The 19,881-nt window shown below is 48.0% G+C and overlaps 1 protein-coding gene across 2 annotated transcripts in view; it reads left to right on the forward strand.

The window, feature by feature from the left end:
• The first annotated feature begins 1,462 nt into the window (after positions 1-1,462).
• Positions 1,463-19,881, forward strand: part of ADARB1 (adenosine deaminase RNA specific B1) — a 230,471-nt gene continuing 212,052 nt past the window's right edge. For both annotated transcript variants that reach the window (XM_063933087.1, XM_063933088.1), the window contains exon 1: positions 1,463-1,761. The gene's annotated coding sequence lies outside the window, so the exon portion shown is untranslated. The remainder of the gene's footprint in view (positions 1,762-19,881) is intronic.

Here is a 19,881-nt window from a genome sequence, read left to right on the forward strand (position 1 = left end):
AGTACAGCTTAGTTCTGAAGGGTAGTCCTAAAACCATAGCATACTGATAGCCACAGCAGACACTAAAACCTATTTTCCACTAGCTTTAAAAAGACGGGTAAATGCGCCGGGGCGCGCATTTACCTGTGTTTTTTCCTAGTGGAAACGGCCCCCCCTGCAAATTCCCGGATCAAGTGATCCGGGAATCCAACCCGGGGTGGCTTGCCGGGTTTAACACGTGTTCAACCCGGCAAGCTGTGTAGTGTGAACACAAGCCGTGTCGATGCGACACGGCTCCAGCTCACAGTGTATGGAAGGGCGGCGCTGGGAGATCATGTGATCTCCCAGCGCCGCCCCTGCCACGTCACTAGCAGTGCCACCAACCCGGCAATATGCCGGGTTGGTGAGCGCTGTGGGAAAGGGGGCTGTAGCACGGGTCGCAGCCGTGTCAGGCTCCCGGCTGCGATCCATGCTACAGATGGAAAAGGGGTATAAGACAACTATAAGATACAACAGCACCTAGGTCCAGGGTCACCGATCCCTAGAGCACAGAAGCCTCTCCTGTAAACAGGAGCATGCAGTCTTGTACAATATCGTTAGAATTCAAGGAAAGAACTAAAGATACAGGTTGAGCAACCCTTATCCAAAATCACATATTTTTGGTTCCACTACTGAGATAATGACACATATATATTATATAATATATCTATATATACACATAATAGATCTGCCGGATCGGACGATGTATCGCCAAGTGTGTCCCCAGCCTTAGTGGACCCACCAGATGAGGTCCCCTGGTCGCGGTTGGTGGGGGGCCCATATTTTTGGCCACAATTATGCTAAGCACCTCAATTTTGATCTAAGCTAGATTGCAGAGTTTATTATAATTGTTCTGACTAGCAGTGCTTAGTATTATAGTGTGCACCTGCATGTTCTCTTCTTTTTCTTTGTGAAGCTACAAGTCTCAGCATGGTAGCACCTCTTATTATATTTAGAATTAAGATGTGCAGTCTGCCCCCCCCCCAATATATATTGACATAGTGACCCTGCTTTACCAAACCAGGAATAGTAACTTTGTGTTGCGGGGACCACAATGACTCAATAATAGCGCAACACCCCTGTACCACTCGCCGGCAGCCCCCTCCAATCATATCCTAGCTATCGTTTTACTGCCAGTACTTGGTAAATGATAGCAAGCAGCTGATTGGATGCGATTGGCAACACTTCTACTTGTTCTTTCTAGAATGTTTGATGCATCTTCTCCTATTAGAACCTTGCATTGTCACAGAGTGGGATATACACACACAACTCCCCACACACCACATATTATTATTATTATTATTATTATCATTATCATCAGCTGTTATCAGTTGCCAGAGGGATCACAGCTGCTGCTGCTGCTGCTGCATCTCTTCCTGACACGATGACACATTTCCGGACCATAACCAAGATGTCGCCTTCCAGGCTTCAGGCGGAGACGCGACGTCACCCGGGAACGCCCACTCCAAGCGCTGCATCTTCCATTGCCGGCGGGCGCGCGCGGTGTGTTGGAGGCAGCGACCTCCGATTGGCTGGAGGAGGATGGCGCGCTCCAACGACATGATCGGGAGGAGGAAGGTACGCGCAACACCAGGCACCACCACCGATACACGCTCGCACTCATCCACAGTCAGTCACCCAGCACCAGCAGCAGAAGCGGCGGCACAGCGCTGAGCACACAGCACGGAGAGGGAGCAGCTGACGGGCAGCACGGAGCCGGCGCGCAACCTCCTCCATCTGACGGTGAGTACAGGTACGCCGCTGCTGGTGTACTGCTGCTCTCCCCGGTCATGTGCGGCTGCTCCCGGTGTCTGCACAGCAGTAGCGGGGACACTGCTAATAATAATCAGGCTAGTGCTCACTGTAGTAATGGCAGGAGTATTAAAATTAGCAATAACCGCATTAACACTAGTAGTAATAGCAATTGTAATAATGATAGTAATAACAGCAGTAGTAATAATGGTAGTACTAGCTATAATAGTGCAGTAATAGGAATAATAATGGTAATAATAGGAGTAGTAATGATGATGATGATAATAGTAATACGGTAATAATAGCAGTAGTAATACCTATAAAAGTGTAGTAATAGGAGTAGTAACAATAGCAGTAGTAATAATGATGATAGTAATAGCTATAATAGTTTAGTAATAATAATAGTAGTAATAATTATAGTAATAGCTATAATAGTCTAGTAGTAGAAATAATAACTAATGGCAATAGTAATAAACACTGTAGTAATAATGATAGTACTAGCTATAATAGTGTAGTAATACTAGCTATAATAGTGTAGTAATAGGAATAATAATGGTAATGGCAGTAGTAGTAATGATGATAATAGTAATAGCGGTAATAATAGCAGTAGTAATAGCTATAAAACTCTAGTAATAGGAATAGTAACAATAGCAGTAATAATGATAGTAATAGCTATAATAGTATAGTAATAGCTATAATAGTCTAGTAATAGGAATAATAGGCCTGCACGGGGGGGGGTGATGTAATGTGGTATGTAGGCGCTGTATAGCACGTCATTGTATGGCGATGCAATATACATCACATTGGTGGGTCGCACCGTCGTTCAGGTGCGTACCCAGCATTACCTAACAACATATGTAAACTAGTAATTGAACATAATTAACGTTTACTAGCTGTCTAGATATATCTATGGTGAAAAGTTAGCATACCCCATCTTGTGATCGTTAGCCTGCAGCCACCTCCAAGTCCTGCTCGTTATAGGGTGGTAGGTACCTGCTGGTGACAGTGATATCTCCTGCCTGTGATAGGGCGTTACATACCTGCCTGTGTTACCTGCTGGTGACAGTGATGACTCCTGCTGGTGACAGTGATGACTCCTGCCTGTTATAGGGTGGTAGGTACCTGCTGGTGACAGTGATGACTCCTGCCTGTAATAGGGTGGTAGATACCTGCCTGTGTTACCTGCTGGGGACAGTGATGACTCCTGCCTGTTATATGGTGGTAGATACCTGCCTGTGTTACCTGCTGGTGACAGTGATAACTCCTGCCTGTTATAGGGTGGTAGGTACCTGCTGGTGACAGTGATAACTCCTGCCTGTTATAGGGTGGTAGGTACCTGCTGGTGACAGTGATAACTCCTGCCTGTTATAGGGTGGTAGGTACCTGCTGGTGACAGTGATAACTCCTGCCTGTTATAGGGTGGTAGATACCTGCTGGTGACAGTGATAACTCCTGCCTGTTATAGGGTGGTAGATACCTGCCTGTGTTACCTGCTGGGGACAGTGATGACTCCTGCCTGTTATAGGGTGGTAGATACCTGCCTGTGTTACCTGCTGGGGACAGTGATGACTCCTGCCTGTTATAGGGTGGTAGATACCTGCCTGTGTTACCTGCTGGGGACAGTGATAACTCCTGCCTGTTATAGGGTGGTAGGTACCTGCTGGTGACAGTGATAACTCCTGCCTGTTATAGGGTGGTAGATACCTGCTGGTGACAGTGATAACTCCTGCCTGTTATAGGGTGGTAGATACCTGCTGGTGACAGTGATAACTCCTGCCTGTTATAGGGTGGTAGGTACCTGCTGGTGACAGTGATAACTCCTGCCTGTTATAGGGTGGTAGGTACCTGCTGGTGACAGTGATAACTCCTGCCTGTTATAGGGTGGTAGATACCTGCCTGTGTTACCTGCTGGGGACAGTGATGACTCCTGCCTGTTAAAGGGTGGTAGACACCTGCCTGTGTTACCTGCTGGTGACAGTGATGACTCCTGCCTGTTATAGGGTGGTAGATACCTGCTGGTGACAGTGATAACTCCTGCTTGTTATAGGGTGGTAGATACCTGCTGGTGACAGTGATAACTCCTGCCTGTTATAGGGTGGTAGGTACCTGTTGGTGACAGTGATAACTCCTGCCTGTTATAGGGCGGTAGGTACCTGCTGGTGACAGTGATAAATCCTGCTTGTTATAGGGTGGTAGGTACCTGCTGGTGACCGTGATAACTCCTGTCTGTTATAGGGTGGTAGGTACCTGCTGGTGACCGTGATAACTCCTGTCTGTTATAGGGTGGTAGGTACCTGCTTGTGACAGTGATAACTCCTGCCTGTTATAGGGTGGTAGATACCTGCCGGTGACAGATTCTAAAACGTATATCGTCCAGCTTCGGAGTAAAACTTTCCCTGTCATCTTTATCTAATCAGCATATGGTAACAGGACGGCTACCCACACTTTCCAGCGTCTTCTCCCATTTACAATGCTTTTGTTATCTTTTACATATTTGTATCTGTTCAATAAAGTTGCTACATATTTACGAACGTTTACTTGTTAATATTCCATGGCACTTTACTATTGCAAGCATATATGAAGCAAGACTTGCATATGGGTGAAAGGGCCCTGCTTGCAATCTGTAGGTATACACTGGATTTAGTTTACTGCTAAACAGGCCCAACCCACCCTTTAATGCTTCTAATACTGATTTATTTAACTGTAGATGTGGCAATACCAGTTACTTGGATATAGTTGTTTGTCGGTGTGCTTTAAGGAGATGGTTTGGAATTATCAACGTCAGACCCCCCCCCCCCCTTCTCTCATTGGTTACTGGTGTCTCTTTGAGAGGTCTTTTAAGCAGTGGTGTTATTGTGTCAGCTTAATGTATGGGCTTGTGTGACCATCTGCTGCTTTCTTCTCGGGGCCGGCACACACACCCACACTGAATGACCCAGTGTCCCCTATGAAGTAATCACGTGAATTCTTCCACGTTACGTTGCATTGAACGAGAATAAAAAAAATTGCAATGTGCATCAGATTAAAACCTCTGCGCATTTAATATTCTTGATTTATGTCCGAATACCTATTACCGATTCTTCAGTTTTGCATCAAGTCATAACGTCCGCACCATGCCCACGTTATCTGTGTAGATGGGTTGGCCTACGCTGTAGGTAAACACGGTGTGTTTTTGAGATGGAAATGCGGCACGCCGGGTCCCTGATGTAGTTATATTCTAGAGCTGTAAAGTTGGTAAGGCGATCTGGAATGAATGAGTCGCCTGCTTTGGATTAACATCTAGATTGCTCTGCATATAGAAGACCTGCTGCAGTATTCTTGTCCCATCCCCCACGCACAGATCCTGTCATTAGAAAACTGATCACAGCATCCTTTAGCTCCGTGTGAGCGTATACGTTCACAGCTTATATGTGGCATGCACCAACCCTGCAGTGTCCTGATCAGATTAAAGAACAGGGATTCTTGCAAGACTGGACTGTGCAGTATTTATTTAATGTTGCCTTCAGAAATGAGTGCCTTGTCTAAATATGTGCTGTGCATCCTTTAGCAATGCCTTGCGTGCCCCACTGTCAGGTAAAGTGTGGGCCAGCTGCTCTTTGGCTTTAAGCTGTTTAGGTCCCTTCTCCCACTCCGATTTAGAACCAACCATTTATCAACCGTTCTTTTGGGGAGTGGTGTGCTACACACATCTGGGTTTACAATTTAACTTTGGATCATGCTTTCACAAGGTTATATGGGGCGCTAACATTATTGTACAATAAACAGCTTAAAGCCAAAGAGCAGCTGGCCCACACTTTACCTGACAGTGGGGCACGCAAGGTATTGCTAAAGGATGGTTGGTTCTAAATCGGAGTGGGAGAAGGGACCTTCTAATGTCACTAGGGGAGGAGACACGTCGGCAGGGGGAGGAGCTACGGCCGAACAGGGTATCCGAAAAGTACCCTCGCGGGCTCGCTTCGCTCGCCACGCTTCGGGCTCGGTGGTTCGCTCCACTTCGCTCGCCACCTGATTACTAAAGGTAATAGCTAGTGGCATGGATAGTAGAGGAACTATTCCGGTGGCCCAGCTCCTCCCCCTTGTGATGTGGCTCCTCCCCCTGACATAAAAGATCCCTTAGGCCACTTGAATCTAGCATCTACCGTTGATAAATACGTGCTCGAAATAGCGAACATTGCTCATTGATCTCTCTTGGGCTATTCGGGTGTGATTCAATTGTTTGAGAGAATTACAGTAGCTCCCGTCTACAGTGGCTGGGAGCTGATTCAGTTGTACTGAGCATCCATCCCCTAGGTTGCACTTAAACATCGAAACATAGGGGGCAATTCAATTTTCTCTGACGTCCTAGTGGATGCTGGGAACTCCGTAAGGACCATGGGGAATAGCGGCTCCGCAGGAGACAGGGCACATCTAAAGAAAGCTTTAGGATCACCTGGTGTGCACTGGCTCCTCCCCCTATGACCCTCCTCCAAGCCTCAGTTAGATTTTCTGTGCCCGACGAGAAGGGTGCACACTAGGGGCTCTCCTGAGCTCTTTGTGAAAGTTTTAGTTTAGGTTTATTATTTTCAGTGAGACCTGCTGGCAACAGGCTCACTGCATCGAGGGACTAAGGGGAGAAGAAGCGAACTCACCTGCGTGCAGAGTGGATTGGGCTTCTTAGGCTACTGGACATTAGCTCCAGAGGGACGATCACAGGTTCAGCCTGGATGGGTCACCGGAGCCGCGCCGCCGGCCCCCTTACAGAGCCAGAAGAGCGAAGAGGTCCGGAAAAATCGGCGGCAGAAGACTTTCCTGTCTTCAGATAAAGGTAGGCGCACAGCACCGCAGCTGTGCGCCATTGCTCTCAGCACACTTCACACTCCGGTCACTGAGGGTGCAGGGCGCTGGGGGGGCAGCGCCCTGAGACGCAATAAATCGATAGAAAACCTTTTATGGCTAAAATAAATGCATCACATATAACTCCTGGGCTATATGGATGCATTTAACCCCTGCCAAAACCTAAAGAAAACGGATGATAAGGATGCCGAGAAAGGGGCGGAGCCTATCTCCTCAGCACACTGGCGCCATTTTCCCTCACAGCTCAGTTGGAGGGAAGCTCCCTGGCTCTCCCCTGCAGTCACTACACTACAGAAAGGGGTTAAAAAAGAGAGGGGGGCACAAATTAGGCGCAGTATAAACAATACAGCAGCTATAAAGGGAAAAACACTTATATAAGGTTATCCCTGTATATATATATAGCGCTCTGGTGTGTGCTGGCAAACTCTCCCTCTGTCTCCCCAAAGGGCTAGTGGGGTCCTGTCCTCTATCAGAGCATTCCATGTGTGTGTGCTGTGTGTCGGTACGTTTGTGTCGACATGTATGAGGAGAAAAATGATGAGGAGACGGAGTAGAGTGTCTGTAATAGTGTTGTCACCCCCTGGGGGGTCGACACCTGAGTGGATGTACTGTTGAAATTGCGTGACAGTGTCAGCTTTGTATAAAAGACAGTGGTTGACATGAGACAGCCGGCTACTCAGCTTGTGCATGTCCAGACGTCTCATACAGGGGCTCTAAAGCGCCCGTTACCTCAGGTACAGACGCCGACACGGATACTGACTCCTGTGTCGACGGTGAAGAGACAACCGTGATTTCCAATAGGGCCACACATTGCATGATTGAGGCAATGGAAAAAGTTTACACTCTTCTGATAATATAAATACCACCAAAAAAAGGGGTATTATGTTTGGTGAGGAAAAACTTCCTGTAGTTTTCCTGAATCTGAGAAATAAAATGAGGTGTGTGATGATGCGTGGGTTTCCCCCCGATAACAATTGATAATTTCTAAAAAGTTATTGGCAGTATACCTTTTCCCGCCAGAGGTTAGGGTGCGTTAGGAAACACCCCCTAGGGGGGATAAGGCGCTCACACGCTTGTAAGAACAAGGGCTCTACCCTCTCTGGAGATGGCCGCCCTTAGGGATCCTGCTGATAGAAAGCAGGAGGGTATCCTAAAATGTATTTACACACATACTGGTGTTTATACTGCGACCAGCAATCGCCTCAGCCTGGATGTGCAGTGCTGGGTTGGCGTGGTCGGATTCCCTGACTGGAAATTTGATATCCTAGATAAGGACAGTATATTATTGCCTATAGAGCAATTAAAAGATGCATTTCTATATATGCATGATGCACAGCGGAATATTTGCCGACTGGCATCAAGTATAAGTGCGTTGTCCAATTATACCAGTAAAGTGGTCAGGTGATGCGGATTCCAAACGGCATTTGGAAGTATTGCCTTAAAAAAAGGTCGCCTCTCAAAATAAGACGCCGTATTATCAGGCGCAGTCCTGGTTGACAAGCGGACAAAAGGGTTCCTCTTTTCTGCTCGTGACAGAGGGAGAGGAAAATGGCTGCAGAGATCAGCCAGTTCCCAGGAACAGAAACCCTTTTCCGCCTCTGCCAAGCTCTCAGTATGACGCTAGGGCTTTACAAGTTCAGGCACGGTGGGGGCCCGTTCTCAATGAATTTCAGTGCGCAGTGGGCTCACTCGCAAGTAGACCCCTGGATCCTTCAGGTAATATTTCAGGGGTACAAATTGGAATTCGAGACGTATTCCCCTCGCCGTTTCCAAAAGTCTGTTTTACCGACGTCTCCCGCTGACAGGGAGGCAGTTTTGGAAGCCATTCACAAGCTGTATTCCCAGCAGGTGATAATTAAGGTACCCCTCCTGCAACAGGGAACGGGGTATTATTCCACACTATTGTGGTACCGAAGCCAGACGGCTTGGTGAGACCGATTTTAAAATCTAAAATCTTTGAACACTTACATACAGAGGTTCAAATTCAAAATTGAGTCACTCAAGAGCAGTGATTGCAAACCTGGAAGAAGGGGACTACATGATGTCTCGGGACATCAAGGATGCTTACCTTCATGTCAAAATTTACCCTTCTCACCAAGGGTATCTCAGGTTATGGTACAGAACTGTCACTATCAGTTCAGACGCTGCCGTAGGGATGGTCCACGGCACCCCGTGTCTTTACTGAAGTAATGACCGTAATGATGATATTCCTTTGAAGGAAGGGAATTTTAGTTATCCTTACTTGGACGATTCCCTGATAAGGGTGAGATCCAGGGAACAGTTGGAGATCGGTGTAGCACTACCTCAGGTAGTGTTGCGGCAGCACGATTGGATTCTCAATATTCCAAAATCGCAGCTGGTTCCGACGACTTGTCTTCTGTTCCTGGGGATGATCCTGGACACAGTCCAGAAAGAAGGTGTTTCTCCCGGAGGAGAAAGCCAGGGAGTTATCCGAGCTAGTCAGGAACCTCCTAAAACCGAACCAAGTCTCAGTGCATCAATGCACAAGGGTTCTGGGTAAAAATGGTGGCTTCCTACGAAGCAATCCCATTCGGCAGATTCCACGCAAGACTTTCCAGTGGAACCTACTGGACAAATGGTCTGGGTCGCATCTTCAGATGCTTCAGCGGATAACCCTGTCACCAGGGACAAGGGTATCCCTCCTGTGGTGGTTGCAGAGTGCTCATCTTCTAGAGGGCCGCAGATTCGGCATGCGGGACTGGGTCCTGGTGGCCACGGATGCCAGCCTGCGAGGCTGGGGAGCAGTCACACAGGGAAGGAATATCCAGGGCTTATGGTCAAGCCTGGAGACATCACTTCACATAAATGTCCTGAAGCTAAGGGCCATTTACAATGCTCTAAGCTTAGCAAGACCTCTGCTTCAAGGTCAGCCGGTGTTGATCCAGTCGGACAACATTACGGCAGTCACCCACGTAAACAGACAGGGTGCCACAAGAAGCAGGAGGGCAATGGCAGAAGCTGCAAGGATTCTTCGCGGGGCGAAAAACCATGTGATAGCACTGTCAGCAGTTTTCATTCCGGGAGTGGACAACTGGGAAGCAGTTTTCCTCAGCACGACCTCCACCCGGGAGAGTAAGGACTTCACCCAGAAGTCTTCCACATGATTATAAACCGTTGGGAAAAACTCGACAGGTATTGCGCCACGTCAAGGGACCCTCAGGCAATAGCTGTAGATGCTCTGGTAACACCGTGGGTGTACCAATCAGTGTATGGGTTCCCTCCTCTGCCTCTCATACCCAAGGTACTGAGATTGATAAGATGGAGAGGAGTAAGCATTATATTAGTGGCTCCGGATTGGCCAAGAAGGAATTGGTAACCGGAACTTCAAGAGATGCTCACGGAGGATCCGTAGCCTCTACCTCTAAGAAGGGACCTGCTCCAGCAAGGACCTTGTCTGTTCCAAGACTTACCGCGGCTGCGTTGACGGCATGGCGGTTGAACGCCGGATCCTGAAGGAAAAAGGCATTCCGGATGAAGTCATCCCTATCCTGATCAAAGCCAGGAAGGATGTAACCGCAAAACATTATCACCGCATTTGGCGAAAATATGTTGCGTGGTGCGAGGCCAGTAAGGCTCGACGGAGGAAATTCAACTGGGTCGATTCCTACATTTCCTGCAAACAGGAGTATCTATGGGCCTGAAATTGGGGTCCATTAAGGTTCAAATTTCGGCTCTGTCAATTTTCTTCCAAAAAAGAACTAGCTTCAGTCCCTGAAGTTCAGACATTTGTTAAAGGGGTACTGCATATACAGCCTCCTTTTGTGCCTTTAGTGGCACTTTTGGGATCTCCAGGTGGTTTTTGGGTTCCAAAAGTCACATTGGTTTGACACACTTAAATCTGTGGAGTTAAAATATCTCACAGAAAAAGTGGTCATGCTGTTGGCTCTGGCCTGGGCCAGGCGCGTGTCAGAATTGGTGGCTTTATCCTGTAAAAGCCCTTATCTGATTTTCCATTCGGACAGGGCGGAATTGAGGACTCGTCCTCAGGTTCTCCCTAAGGTGGTTTCAGCGTTCACCTGAACCAAACCTATTGTGGTGCCTGCGGCTACTAGGGACTTGGAGGACTCCAAGTTGCTAGACGTTGTCAGGACCCGGAAAATATATGTTTCCAGGACGGCTGGAGTCAGGAAATCTGACTCGCTGTTTATCCTCTATGCCCCCAACTAGCTGGGTGCTCCTGCTTCTAAGCAGACTATTGCTCGTTGGATTTGTAGTACAATTCAGCTTGCACATTCTGTGGCAGGCCTGCCACAGCCAAAAATCTGTAAATGCCCACTCCACAAGGAAGGTGGGCTCATCTTGGGCAGCTGCCCGAGGGGTCTCGGCTTTACAACTTTGCCGAGCAGTTACTTGGTCAGGAGCAAATACGTTTGTAAAATTCTACAAATTTGATACCCTGGCTGAGGAGGACCGGGAGTTCTCTCATTGGGGGCTGCAGAGTCATCCGCACTCTCCCGCCCGTTTGGGAGCTTTGGTATAATCCCCATGGTCCTTACGGAGTTCCCAGCATCCACTAGGACGTCAGAGAAAATAAGAATTTACTTACCGATAATTCTATTTCTCGTAGTCCGTAGTGGATGCTGGGCGCCCATCCCAAGTGCGGATTGTCTGCAATACTGGTACATAATTATTGTTACCAAAAAATTCGGGTTATTGTTGTAGTGAGCCATCTTTTCGAGAGGCTTCTCTATTATCATGCTGTTAACTGGGTTCAGATCACAAGTTGTACAGTGTGGCTGGTATGAGTCTTACCCGGGATTCAAAATCCTTCCTTATTGTGTACGCTCTTCCGGGCACAGTATCCTAACTGAGGCTTGGAGGAGGGTCATAGGGGGAGGAGCCAGTGCACACCAGGTGATCCTAAAGCTTTCTTTAGATGTGCCCTGTCTCCTGCGGAGCCGCTATTCCCCATGGTCCTTACGGAGTTCCCAGCATCCACTACGGACTACGAGAAATAGAATTATCGGTAAGTAAATTCTTATTTTTTTATTTTTAGGCATCGGCCACCAGGTGGTGCTCGGCGGCAGCAATTCAATTATACTGCCATTCAGACGCGATCACCTCAGCCTCCTGAGGTGGCAAGCAGAAATGTGAAAAGTCTTTTTGCGGGGGCTACTTTAAATGGGATTAGCCGCTATTTGCGGCTAATCACGTATATATGGGCACCCTAAAACAACAATTGAAGCACCCCCATAGAATTTGACGGCAGATAAGAACCACATGGCCCATCCAGTCTGCCCTTTAGGGTTAGTTAGTTTTAGGGGTTTGGGTGATTAGGGATAGGGGTGTCAGGGTTGGGTTAGGGTTGCGGACTAGAGGTGCTAGGGTCAGGATAAAGGAAGGAATGTGATGCGTCCTTGATTTACTGGGATTGTACTGGATTCGGGGCGTGTGCCCCAGCATCCCTGAAATAAAATAATCCAAAATGAAATGACATTCAGTATCTCGGACCATTTCTGAATGGACCACTTGGCGCCAAGGCACCAGCTGCAAATGTATTGCAGCATCCCGGTGCGGCCTGTCCCAGCATGCAGTGAAAGGCTGTCCTCTGTGAGATGCCAGGGCACTGCATAGACAAGTTCCAGTGTTAACAGTAATGCTCACAGACCTAAACTAAACTGCATTAAAAATATATCTATAGCTGTAAAGCACTTACCACAGTTCTCTGCTCTCACCCCCAGATGTGCGAGTGCAAATCAGATAATGAAAATGCATGACGCAAGCCTACTATATGTACGCAATATTTGTGCTTTTTTTTTTTTTTTTTTTTAAATGTACGTTTTTACGATGTATGGTCGGACTTGTAGACAAACTTTGATCTACAAGTAAAATATGATGGTTTCTGGCCTTGGCTTGTACTAGCTGTATTCTCCACTTCCCTTGTGAATCATGTCAGAACACAATTGTGCTTTAATGGCAAGCTTTTACAGGGGTGGTATTAATATAATTGGGGGATGTTGTGGGACGGATAAAGGACCGCGCGGATATCGGCGAGCGTAAGCATTCACAAATCCTAAATCTGCACACAGCTGAACACAGGGAAAGCCTAAAGCTTTATCTAACATAATGAGTTCCTCTATTCTGAGCACAATGAGGCAACGCAAAATTGAGGTTAATGCCTTTAGTATATATTTGCCACAAACCACAATTGTTTTTTTTTTTTCTTTATCTGTTTGAAGAGCTGATAATGCTTCAGTGAATTGTCTTAACATTGGATTATCAGTGTTGTGAAGAACTGCCTGTTATGAACAGTGTTACAGCCTAGTGCATTCAGGATTAAACTATACGCCAAAAAATTTAGTTTTCCCCTTTATACCGCTTTCACATTGCAAACCAAGGGGGGCATGTACTAAGCAGTGATAAAAGTGGAGAATTGAGCCAGTGGTGAAGTTGCCCATGGCAACCAATCAGCATTGATGTAACATTTATAATTTGCATACTATAAAAGTAGACTGAGCAGCTGATTGGTTGCCTTGGGCAACTTCTCCACTGGCTCACTTCTCTACATTTATTACTGTTTAGTATATGACCCCCAAAGGTAGGACCTGGCTTTTGAACCTGGGTCCGACCCAGATCTAAGCAGCCCAAGACTCTTTCACATTGCAGTTTCAACCTGGGTTATTCCCGGGTTATTCCAGGGCTGGTGCCTTTCACACTGAGACCGGGTCACCCATGTTAAACACTGTGATGTGATATAAAATGGACTTTTCTGGCTCACATTGATGAGGTTTCAAAGGAAATAAAAGGAGGGGCGGGGACTGCTCTGAGCAGACACATAAACAGCTAATCAGCACCATTTTCTGAGACCCGGGTTGAATATCCCGGGTCAGAGGTTTTCACACTGCACAGTGACCCGTGTTTAACCCTTTTTTTAACCCAGTTTGAAATGCAGGGTTGCTCAACCCGGGTTATTCACTTTGGCGCTTTCACAATGCACCTCGACCCGGGTCGACCTGGCATCAACCCGGTATTAACCCGGGATATTTTGGCGATGTGAAGGGGTATTATTTGTCTTGTGCTGATGTGTAACTATACACTTTACAAATAATTTCTCTTGAAGAAGAGAAATCAGGTTTTCTCTGACGTCCTAGTGGATGCTGGGAACTCCGTAAGGACCATGGGGAATAGCGGCTCCGCAGGAGACGGCACAAAAAGTGAAAGCTTTAGACTATCTGGTGTGCACTGGCTCCTCCCCCTATGACCCTCCTCCAAGCCTCAGTTAGATTTTTGTGCCCGAACGAGAAGGGTGCAAGCTAGGTGGCTCTCCTGAGCTGCTTAGAAGTAAAAGTTTAAATAGGTTTTTTATTTTCAGTGAGTCCTGCTGGCAACAGGCTCACTGCATCGTGGGACTAAGGGGAGAAGAAGCGAACTCACCTGACTGCAGAGTGGATTGGGCTTCTTGGCTACTGGACATTAGCTCCAGAGGGACGATCACAGGTTCAGCCTGGATGGGTCCCGGAGCCGCGCCGCCGGCCCCCTTACAGAGCCAGAAGAGCGAAGAGGTCCGGAGAAAGCGGCGGCAGAAGACGTTCCTGTCTTCAAATAAGGTAGCGCACAGCACTGCAGCTGTGCGCCATTGCTCTCAGCACACTTCACACTCCGGTCACTGAGGGTGCAGGGCGCTGGGGGGGAGCGCCCTGAGACGCAATAAAAACGATATGTAAACCTTATATGGCTAAAAAAAATGCATCACATATAGCTCCTGGGCTATATGGATGCATTTATCCTCTGCCAGTTTCCTGAAAAAAGCGGGAGAAAAGGCCGCCGTGAAGGGGGCGGAGCCTTTCTCCTCAGCACACAAGCGCCGTTTTCTTTCACAGCTCCGCTGGAAGGACGGCTCCCTGACTCTCCCCTGCAGTCCTGCACTACAGAAACAGGGTGAAACAGAGAGGGGGGCACTATTGGCAGCTAATATATAAATACAGCAGCTATAACAGGGAGTAACACTTATATAAGGTTATCCCTGTATATATATAGCGCTCTGGTGTGTGCTGGCAAACTCTCCCTCTGTCTCCCCAAAGGGCTAGTGGGGTCCTGTCCTCTATCAGAGCATTCCATGTGTGTGTGCTGGGTGTCGGTACGATTGTGTCGACATGTATGAGGAGGAAAATGATGTGGAAGCAGAGCAATTGCCTGTGTTAGTGATGTCACCCCCTAGGGAGTTGACACCTGACTGGATGGTGGTAATTAAAGAATTACGTGACAATGTCAGCACTTTGCAAAAAACTGACGACATGAGACAGCCGACAAATCAATTAGTGCCTGTTCAGGCGTCTCAGACACCGTCAGGGGCGCTAAAACGCCCGTTACCTCAGATGGTCGACACAGACCCTGACACGGATACTGAATCCAGTGTCGACGGTGACTAGACAAACGTAATGTCCAGTAGGGCCACACGTTACATGATCACGGCAATGAAGGAGGCATTGAACATTTCTGACACTACAAGTACCACAAAAAAGGGTATTATGTGGGGTGTGAAAAAACTACCAGTGGTTTTTCCTGAGTCAGATGAATTAAATGAGGTGTGTGATAAAGCGTGGGTTTCCCCCGATAAAAAACTGCTGATTTCTAATAAATTATTGGCACTGTACCCTTTCCCGCCAGAGGTTAGGGCACGTTGGGAAACACCCTCTAGGGTAGATAAGGCGCTCACACGCTTATCAAAACAAGTGGCGTTACCGTCTCCTGATACGGCCGCTCTCAAGGAACCAGCTGATAGAAGGCTGGAAAATATCTTAAAAGGTATATACACACATACCGGTGTTATACTGCGACCAGCGATCGCCTCAGCCTGGATGTGCAGCGCTGGAGTGGCTTGGTCGGATTCCCTGACTGAAAATATTGATACCCTGGATAGGGACAGTATATTATTAACTATAGAGCATTTGAAGGATGCATTACTATATATGCGAGATGCACAGAGGGATATTTGCACCCTGGCATCTAGAGTAAGTGCGATGTCCATTTCTGCCAGAAGAACGTTATGGACGCGACAGTGGTCAGGTGATGCGGATTCCAAACGACATATGGAAGTATTGCCGTATAAAGGGGAGGAGTTATTTGGGGTCGGTCTATCGGACCTGGTGGCCACAGCAACGGCTGGAAAATCCACCTTTTTACCCCAGGTCACCTCTCAGCAGAAAAAGACACCGTCTTTTCAAACCCAGTCCTTTCGTCCCTATAAGGGCAAGAGGGAAAAAGGCCGCTCGTTCCTGCCCCGGGGCAGAGGAAGGGGAAAAAGACTGCACCATGCAGCCTCTTCCCAGGAGCAGAAGCCCTCCCCCGCTTCTGCCAAGTCCTCAGCATGACGCTGGGGCTCTGCAAGCAGACTCGGGCACGGTGGGGGGCCGTCTCAAGAATTTCAGCGCGCAGTGGGCTCACTCGCAAGTGGACCCCTGGATCCTGCAGGTAGTATCACAGGGGTACAAATTGGAATTCGAGACGTCTCCCCCTCGCCGGTTCCTGAAGTCTGCTCTACCAACGTCTCCCTCCGACAGGGAGGCAGTATTGGAAGCTATTCACAAGCTGTATTCCCAGCAGGTGATAATCAAGGTACCCCTCCTACAACAGGGAAAGGGGTATTATTCCACGCTGTTTGTGGTACCGAAGCCGGACGGCTCGGTGAGACCAATTTTAAATCTAAAATCTTTGAACACTTACATAAAAAGGTTCAAATTCAAGATGGAGTCACTCAGAGCAGTGATAGCGAACCTGGAAGAAGGGGACTATATGGTATCTCTAGACATCAAGGATGCTTATCTCCATGTCCCAATCTACCCTTCTCACCAAGGGTACCTCTGTTTTGTGATACAAAACTGTCATTATCAGTTTCAGACGCTGCCGTTTGGATTGTCCACGGCACCCCGGGTCTTTACCAAGGTAATGGCCGAAATGATGATTCTTCTTCGAAGAAAAGGCGTATTAATTATCCCTTACTTGGACGATCTCCTGATAAGGGCAAGGTCCAGGGAACAGTTAGAGGTCGGAGTAGCACTATCTCAGGTAGTGCTACGTCAGCACGGGTGGATTCTAAATATCCCAAAATCACAGCTGATTCCAACAACACGTCTACTGTTCCTAGGAATGATTCTGGACACAGTCCAGAAAAAGGTCTTTCTCCCGGAGGAGAAGGCCAGGGAGTTATCCGAGCTAGTCAGGAACCTCCTAAAACCAGGACAAGTGTCAGTGCATCAGTGCACGAGAGTCCTGGGAAAAATGGTGGCTTCTTACGAAGCGATTCCATTCGGAAGATTCCATGCAAGAACTTTTCAGTGGGATCTGCTGGACAAATGGTCCGGATCGCATCTTCAGATGCATCAGCGGATAACCCTATCTCCAAGGACAAGGGTATCTCTCCTGTGGTGGTTACAGAAGGCTCATCTTCTAGAGGGCCGCAGATTCGGCATTCAGGATTGGATGCTGGTAACCACGGATGCCAGCCTGAGAGGCTGGGGAGCAGTCACACAGGGAAGAAATTTCCAGGGCTTGTGGTCAAGCATGGAAACGTCTCTTCACATAAATATCCTAGAGCTAAGGGCCATTTACAATGCCCTAAGTCAAGCAAGGCCTCTGCTTCAGGGTCAACCGGTATTGATCCAGTCGGACAACATCACGGCGGTCGCCCACGTAAACAGACAGGGCGGCACAAGAAGCAGGAGGGCAATGGCAGAAGCTGCAAGGATTCTCCGCTGGGCGGAAAATCATGTGATAGCACTGTCAGCAGTGTTCATTCCGGGAGTGGACAACTGGGAAGCAGACTTCCTCAGCAGACACGACCTCCACCCGGGGGAGTGGGGACTTCATCCAGAAGTCTTCCAAGTGATTATAAACCGTTGGGAAAAACCAAAGGTGGACATGATGGCGTCCCGTCTCAACAAGAAACTGGACAGATATTGCGCCAGGTCAAGGGACCCTCAGGCAATAGCGGTGGACGCTCTGGTAACTCCGTGGGTGTTCCAGTCGGTATATGTGTTCCCTCCTCTTCCTCTCATACCAAAAGTACTGAGAATCATAAGAAGGAGAGGAGTAAGAACGATACTCGTGGCTCCGGATTGGCCAAGAAGAACTTGGTACCCGGAGCTGCAAGAGATGCTCTCGGAGGATCCGTGGCCTCTACCTCTAAGGAAGGACCTGCTCCAGCAGGGACCTTGTCTGTTCCAAGACTTACCGCGGCTGCGTTTGACGGCATGGCGGTTGAACGCCGGATCCTGAAGGAAAAAGGCATTCCAGATGAAGTCATCCCTACCCTGATCAAGGCCAGGAAGGATGTAACTGCAAAACATTATCATCGCATTTGGCGAAAATATGTTGCGTGGTGTGAGGCCAAGAAGGACCCTACGGAGGAATTTCAACTGGGTCGTTTCCTACATTTCCTGCAAGCAGGATTGTCTATGGGCCTAAAATTAGGATCCATTAAGGTTCAAATTTCGGCCCTGTCGATCTTCTTCCAGAAAGAACTGGCTTCAGTGCCTGAAGTTCAGACGTTTGTCAAAGGGGTACTGCATATACAGCCTCCTTTTGTGCCTCCAGTGGCACCTTGGGATCTCAATGTAGTTTTAGGGTTCCTAAAATCACATTGGTTTGAACCACTTGCCACAGTGGATTTGAAATATCTCACATGGAAAGTGGTAATGCTTTTGGCCCTGGCTTCAGCCAGGCGCGTATCAGTATTGGCGGCTTTATCCTATAAAAGCCCTTACCTGATATTTCATTCGGATAGGGCGGAATTGAGGACTCGTCCTCAATTTCTCCCTAAGGTGGTTTCAGCGTGTCACATGAATCAACCTATTGTGGTACCTTGTGGCTACTAGGGACTTGGAGGACTCCAAGTTGCTGGACGTAGTCAGGGCCCTGAAAATATGTTTCCAGGACGGCTGGAGTCAGAAAATCTGACTCGCTGTTTATCCTGTATGCACCCAACAAGCTGGGTGCTCCTGCTTCTAAGCAGACTATTGCTCGTTGGATTTGTAGTACAATTCAGCTTGCACATTCTGTGGCAGGCCTGCCACAGCCAAAATCTGTAAAAGCCCATTCCACAAGGAAGGTGGGCTCATCTTGGGCGGCTGCCCGAGGGGTCTCGGCTTTACAACTTTGCCGAGCAGCTACTTGGTCAGGGGCAAACACGTTTGCTAAATTCTACAAATTTGATACCCTGGCTGAGGAGGACCTGGAGTTCTCTCATTCGGTGCTGCAGAGTCATCCGCACTCTCCCGCCCGTTTGGGAGCTTTGGTATAATCCCCATGGTCCTTACGGAGTTCCCAGCATCCACTAGGACGTCAGAGAAAATAAGAATTTACTTACCGATAATTCTATTTCTCATAGTCCGTAGTGGATGCTGGGCGCCCATCCCAAGTGCGGATTGTCTGCAATACTTGTATATAGTTATTGTTACAAACAAATCGGGTTGTTTATTGTTGGAAGCCATCTTTTCAGAGGCTCCTACGGTTATCATACTGTTAACTGGGTTCAGATCACGAGTTGTACGGTGTGATTGGTGTGGCTGGTATGAGTCTTACCCGGGATTCAAGATCCTTCCTTATTATGTACGCTCGTCCGGGCACAGTATCTTAACTGAGGCTTGGAGGAGGGTCATAGGGGGAGGAGCCAGTGCACACCAGATAGTCTAAAGCTTTTACTTTTTGTGCCCAGTCTCCTGCGGAGCCGCTATTCCCCATGGTCCTTACGGAGTTCCCAGCATCCACTACGGACTATGAGAAATACTATGAGAAATAGAATTATCGGTAAGTAAATTCTTATTTTTTTTTTTTTTTTTGGAGCACCCATAAGTAATGGGTGCCCAATATTCAGTAGTTTTGCAGGTGGGCACGATTGCTGCGGGCTCCCGGTCACGCCCAAATGCATCGGGTTTAGTCTCGTAAAGTGGATAAACCTGTGCAAAACATCAGTTTGGGCGCCCAAAATCCTAACTTTGGGTGGATTTCTGCATGCCACCTCAAGAGGGTGTGAACAGAAAGTCTGGACGCTCGGCAAAATAATTGGATAGCTCCCATCGGGCACACTTTGCAGCTCGCAGCCTCCTGGTGTGGTATGCTGAGATGTGTGAAAACTCAGCTTTTTGGGCGCCCAAACTCCATTTTGAATATTTCCCCGCCATCTCCTGTTACTTTAAAGAGCAGTTCGGGATCCAACTAGAACTTAGCGTAAACAGCATTCGCGTGAGAACTGGTGCTACTGCTGTTAAGTGTAGTTGAAAATGGGGAAATCTGCCTGTACCCCTCCCCCCAAAAAAAACA

Source organism: Pseudophryne corroboree, chromosome 7 (genome assembly GCF_028390025.1).
Source record: "Pseudophryne corroboree isolate aPseCor3 chromosome 7, aPseCor3.hap2, whole genome shotgun sequence".
Taxonomy (NCBI): Eukaryota; Metazoa; Chordata; class Amphibia; order Anura; family Myobatrachidae; genus Pseudophryne; species Pseudophryne corroboree.